This window comes from Wolffia australiana, chromosome 17 (genome assembly GCF_029677425.1).
Source record: "Wolffia australiana isolate 7733 chromosome 17, ASM2967742v1".
Taxonomy (NCBI): domain Eukaryota; kingdom Viridiplantae; phylum Streptophyta; class Magnoliopsida; order Alismatales; family Araceae; genus Wolffia; species Wolffia australiana.
The window spans coordinates 6,014,143-6,020,307 of record NC_135851.1 but is presented as its reverse complement, the minus strand read 5'-3'; positions in this window follow the sequence as shown (position 1 = coordinate 6,020,307).

Below are 6,165 nucleotides of genomic sequence, written 5' to 3'. Positions count from 1 at the left end.
GTGTTAAGACGGGTAATAAGAGGGTTTCCTAACTCTCAAAGGCATGGAACTAAGTCAACAAATACTATCAAGGAAATATTGAACTGCGTCGAGTAGGGGAACGACTGAACCTGATGGATGTATCACTCATTGTCCGTAACAGAACCAGATTCAGAGAGAGAGATGTCCACTGAGAGTGAAACTGGAGCCGGGTGCAGGGTAGCAGGAGATCTGGTCACCCCAACAGGTTGAGGAGACAAACTCGTGTGTGTGCGGCAGGAGAGTCACAAGGCTGGAGATATGTCCTGCACGGGCGCCGTAGTACGCGTGCGGGCGCGGTAGGAGAGCTTGACATGCGGATGCTGGTGCGTGATGTTGGCGTTGGACTTGGGGAAACAGGTGACCATGCAGAGGGAAAGAACAGGACGGAGGGCGAATCTTGGGCACCCTGTCCTTATGTAGGGTCGTCAGCATGCCCAATAGGGTGCAACTAGAGGGAACCATCTCGAGAGGAGCGGTTCTCTAAAAATGACAAGAAGTTGAAATGGACGAGGCCAAAACACGACACGCCCAGTTCAAAATAAAATGTAAACTTGCAACAATAAAATAAAATAAAGGAAGACTGAAGCGGCTTCAATTCATACAGAATATTTGAACGATGAGTCACGGGCGTCGGCTTGTGTGGCTCGATGAGGTTGTTGGCGTCGTTCCGCCTTGATAGCAAGATGGTCCCCTATCACATACAAGTTGTGATAGCAATTCCTATACAGTCTTGTATGTTTTCCCGGCAGGGGATGCCTACTATTGAGATGCCAACCAGAATTTGAAAACAAAACATACTCCTTTATGGGCCCCTCTAACTTAGAATAGTGGAAACTTCCCGCCATACATTCCCAAGTATGAATCCTTGGGAGCACTTTTCTTGTAATTACCTTAGATAAACTAACATCAGCTCAAGTTAGATCATGCTGTGTAGTTTTAAGATTGTCACAGAGAATTAAATTATGATAATGAATTAAGAAAACATTGAAAAGTTAAGACTTTCTATATTATCCAGCTGTTGGTCACAATTATAAAGGCCATATGGAGACCTGAAAAATAAAAGCAAACCCTTTCATCTGCAATGGTGCTGGCTGAAACTTATGATTTGACATTTACCTGTGGAATTCGCTGATGGCCAACCATCAAAAGACTTGTCGTCACAAAACAAGATAAAAGATGATCAAATCCATCGATTTCCTTTCAAGGACAAATCATCAACAGGTGCCAGGCCAAGGCTTGAGAAGTTGGTGGTCATGTATGAATTTCCCACTCTGAGGCTTATATTTATGTAAAACGCAAAGAACACTAGTGCCAAACGCACCTAGGATTAGTAACACTAACAAGGCAGAAAATGTGCCATCTAAATGAAAAACGTACCATCAGGGATTTGAGCTTAAGTAAATTGTTAAGATATAGTGAAAGTAATACCTTAAAAACTAAAAATATTTGGATGAAAAAACTTAAATCGATCATTTTTCCAGTGCATCTTTAAACAGTGTCCATTGCATCAGAGTGGTCCACCCTATGAATAGACAAAATTACCCCTAATTCAAAATATACGAGGAAGAGGCAACTATCGAATAGCCCCCAAGCTGGCAAGGACGAGGATGCATACAATGATAAAAAGACAAGTGAAGAAATGACTAGTTTCCCTTGTGCCTCTTTAAACCACATCAAATGTATAGGAGTGGTCTACCCTACGAGATGCAGGTGATGATAAAAAGACAAGGGAGGAAATGTCTAGTTTGCCCACTGCTTCTTTAAACAGATTCCAATGCATGAGAGTGATCTACCCTACGAATAGACAAAAGTACCCTTAATTTGAAATATACAGAGAAGCTTAAACTGTCTGAGAGCTGCCAAGCCGACAAGGACAAGGATGCAAACGATGATAAAAAGACAAGGGAGGAAATGACTAGTTTGCCCCCTGCTTCCTTAAACAGATTCCAATGCATGAGAGTGATCTACCCTACGAATAGACAAAATTACCGCTAATTTGAAGTATAATGTGCCGAGGACGATGATGCAGGTGATAAAAAGACAGGGAGGAAATGAGTAGTTTTTCCCGCAGCTTATTTAAACAGCATCCATTGTATGAGAGCAATTTACCCTAGGAATAGACAAAGTACCTCTAATTGCAAATCTACAGAGAAGTGAAACTGTTAGAGAGCCACCGAGCAGCTGATGATGAGGACGTAGATGACGATAAAAAGAAAAGGAAAGCAATGGCTAGTTTTCCCCCCAGCCTCTTTAAACATCATCCAATGCATTAGAGTGGTCTACCCTAGGAAAAGATGAAAGTACCCCTAATTTGTAATTACAAGGAAGCGGAAGCTGTCGGAGAGCCGCCAAGGACGAGGATGTAGGCCACGATTAAAAGACAAGGGGAAAATGACTAGTTTGCCCTTGTGCCTGTTTAAACAGTTCCCAATGCATGAGAGTGGTCTACCCTATGAATAGACAAAAAGTGCCCCTAAGTCAAAAGACACAGAAAAGTGCCCCTAAGTCAGAGCTCGATCGCCCTACGGCTTCTCGCCTGTGGCCACGGCCAATTGCCATTATTGTTGCCATTGTTGTTGCCGACTACACCTGTTGTCACCATAGCCACCAATGCCGCCTACCCGTTGCTATGGCCACATCGCGCTCGTTCCATGCCGTAATGGCTGCAAGCTACCATTGCTGCACACCACCATTGCTTCACACCACAACGAGCTCTGCTTGTCGACCTGCCTGCCAATGGATACCCTCGTGATGCACGTCCATGCACCTCAGCAGCCCCACCCTGTGAGGCCACTGACTCATGCTGTGACACTCACATGCCGTCTGACGCTGCCCCGCTCGAGCCACAACACGTGCGCCACACCTCCCATGGCGCCGCATTTTCCTGCATCTTTGCATACCCTCCATTTGTGACACGCCACTTAACCCTCGCGCTATGCCACCCTATGCCATGACACCCTGCTCTCCATCGCCCTGCTCGGGCTACTGTGCCACCGCGTCATCTCTGCACCGTTGTACCGCCTTTGTGTCGTCGTACCGCCTCTATGCCATTTACCACCTCAGCAGGGTCGTGTTCTCTCTGTGCTGCATGCTGCTTCACGTTGCCATGCCACTGTGTCACCATGCCTCTATTTACGTCGCTACTCACATGCAGCCTACGCGCCACCCATCCTGCAACCGCTAACGCTGTCGGCTCAATGTGCCTCTGCCATCATTGTTGTTGCCATCATGGATGTCCGCACAGCCATCCTGCCACCATCACTACTACCACTGTAGTCTCGATCGCCATCCATGCTCACTGTGCCATCTCACTATCACGCAAGCTGTTTGCGTGCTTGCAAGCTATCGACACTCCTGCACACCGCTTGTGCGTCGCCCGTGTCAGCCATGCTTTCCTTGATGCCACACACGTCTATTTTCATGCATCGTGCGCCACATGCTCCATTACCACCCACTCCGCCCCCATTGCTGCAGCATGTCGATCATGCCAATGTCCAAGGTGCCGCTCTGTCCACCATCCATGACACTAATGGGACCCATGCCAACTCCCGCAGCCACTATCACAGATGACCAGGCCACCTTTATCCAGGTACGCTTGCATCTTTCCTTATTTACACATTCATTATTTCCTTTAGTGCATCCCGAGCGTGTCTCGATCGCTGGTGTTAGGATAGGGTTAGATAGGATTGACATCCTGAAGGAAAGGAGTCATGTTGATACGCCCTAGGTTGGATCATCAGGGGTTTGTGTACTAGTGGTTATAGCTGTGCTCCCATCGTTACGGTCATTAGGAACCTCGTGCTATACCCAGGACCCCCTCACCATGATTTATTGGTTCTCAGTGTCTCTCGACGTCAAGTCCACACTTTGTGTTGATTTAAGTGCCGCATATACAGATCCCTATTTGCATTTCAGTTGCCCAATTGACGTTGGAACATACATTAGATCATGTCTTGTCGTTCCACATTAATGAGTTTGGTTGATAACTTTTATTCAACATTAGAGTTTTTAATTGGAAAAACATATGGGCCTAGAGGGTCACATAAGACTGAAAGGACATTGGAAGCTATACTTTAATTTTAAGGGTTTGTGAAAAATCCTTAATGATTATTAATAAATGTGGGCCACCCATTTTAGGTGCCCAAGTAAGCCAGATCTGGGCAACCGCCTATCTTCTTTCTCGACCTTGTCCAATCATTTCACAAGTCATTTTACAGTGAGAAGAATCAAAAGATGTTCACGCAGGAGTGATGAACAACGGGAGGAGATCTACCAACCTTATAATTGTGTGGATAGCACTGAAGGTCGAGCAATTGATCAGCTTGAAGAAACTCTCCAAGGAAACAAGTGAAGGGTGGAAAAATTTTCCCAAAAGGTGCTCAATGCATTACACATTTTAGAGATCATTTATGAAATGATATAATGCTTCCACAATTGAAAATTAGTTTCATCCATAAAAAACCATAGGAGTACATCGTAACACCAATGTCATTGAATGGAAAACATTGTGCCAATGCGTGCAATATGTGAGATTTGATGGCAGGTGATAAGCATGAATTTTTCGTTGCATACATGCATTAAAATGCTATTCTTTGATGACAAGCTATCATTAAAACATGCATTTATGCCTATCTTGACATGAAATACCGTATTTGTGTGAAATTAAATGTTTTAATCCCTAAATGCATCCTTTTATGCATATTTATGTGTTTATTTTTCAGATTAACCCCATTTGACTTCTCTGAGGTCAAATGGTTCATCATCACAATTTTAATGACTACTTGGATTCAAGGGCAACGACAATGCCGAGAAAGGACCAGACATGCAGTTGACTTCAGAGAATAACCAATCAAGTTATTCAGCATCAAAAAATTATCCCAAATTCATTAAGTTCAGCTGGAGATGGAGCGTGGGCCATCCAATCATTAGATCCATCCCTGGCACTATCCCCACCATCCGATCGTCCAATCACTAGATCATTGGATCATCCGATCAACTTATCATCAGTTCATCAATTGAAGAATTGTGGGCCATCTAATCGCAACAGCCGTGATTGGACAGTCCACCTTTAGGTCAGATAGCAGTTGAAGAAATGGACAGGGGTGTGCCCACTCAAAGCGCAGCCCGTGTCCCAATCTCAGTGGATCATTAGATCCAATGATCAATGGTTGACACTAACCCTAACGAGCATCTTAAGTAACTAATCTTGTTTTGCTACAGGTGTCTTTTTCTCTCTTCTCAGCAGCAGGTGACCAGGAGGGGAAAAAAATTCATGGTCCACTCTCTTCATTGATTGATGCTCAAAGGAAGCAAGAACCAGCACAGGATTGTGATCCTAACAAGCTACGCACCACCGGGCCTAAGACTGGCATTAATCAGGGTTCGTGTAGAGGGTTGGATTGGGATTTTTGTTGAACCTTCTTCCATAGAAAATGTAAGATTGATTTGGCATTTTAATTAAGTAAATTGTATATTCTTCTGTGACTTGGAACTCGATTGATATTCTAAGATCACCATTGTTTTCTTCTCTCATCCTATTAAATCAAACCTCAGCCAAGTTCAAATTTACCTAAACTCTAATAGTTATTACTAAATAATAACATTCTCTTATTCTCTCATATATTCTTTATTCCCCCAATTATCTCATCACACATAACACCCCTTATCTTAGAGTCGATAGTATTAATCTCCCTTCCCTTCATGTATCTGTTAATCAGCCTCTTCAAAACTCCTAACAAAGTAACCTGACACATAAAGAATTATGCTAACCTCATATCATATTCTCTGCCATCTTCGACCTTCATAATTCTTCACCTATCTTCTAAAATCACCTTCTAATAATTATAATTCCATCTCTCTCACCTAAATTGAAATCGTTTAGCTCATTACATAGGCTCCCTGAGGATCGACCATTACTTCTTTTCTATACTGAGTAAGATTAATAATTTATTGCTTGACAGTCAATTTAAAACAATGGCATAATTAAAACACGTAATCCGAGTTCATCAGTGTTCCATGCAACAATGCCATTAAGGATTGCACCTTTAAGGACCTATGCAACTTATAATGTGCGCGTACGGTCTACCATGAATTGTTTTGCAAGTAAGAAAAATACAATTAGACAAGTGGCTTACAATAGATCAA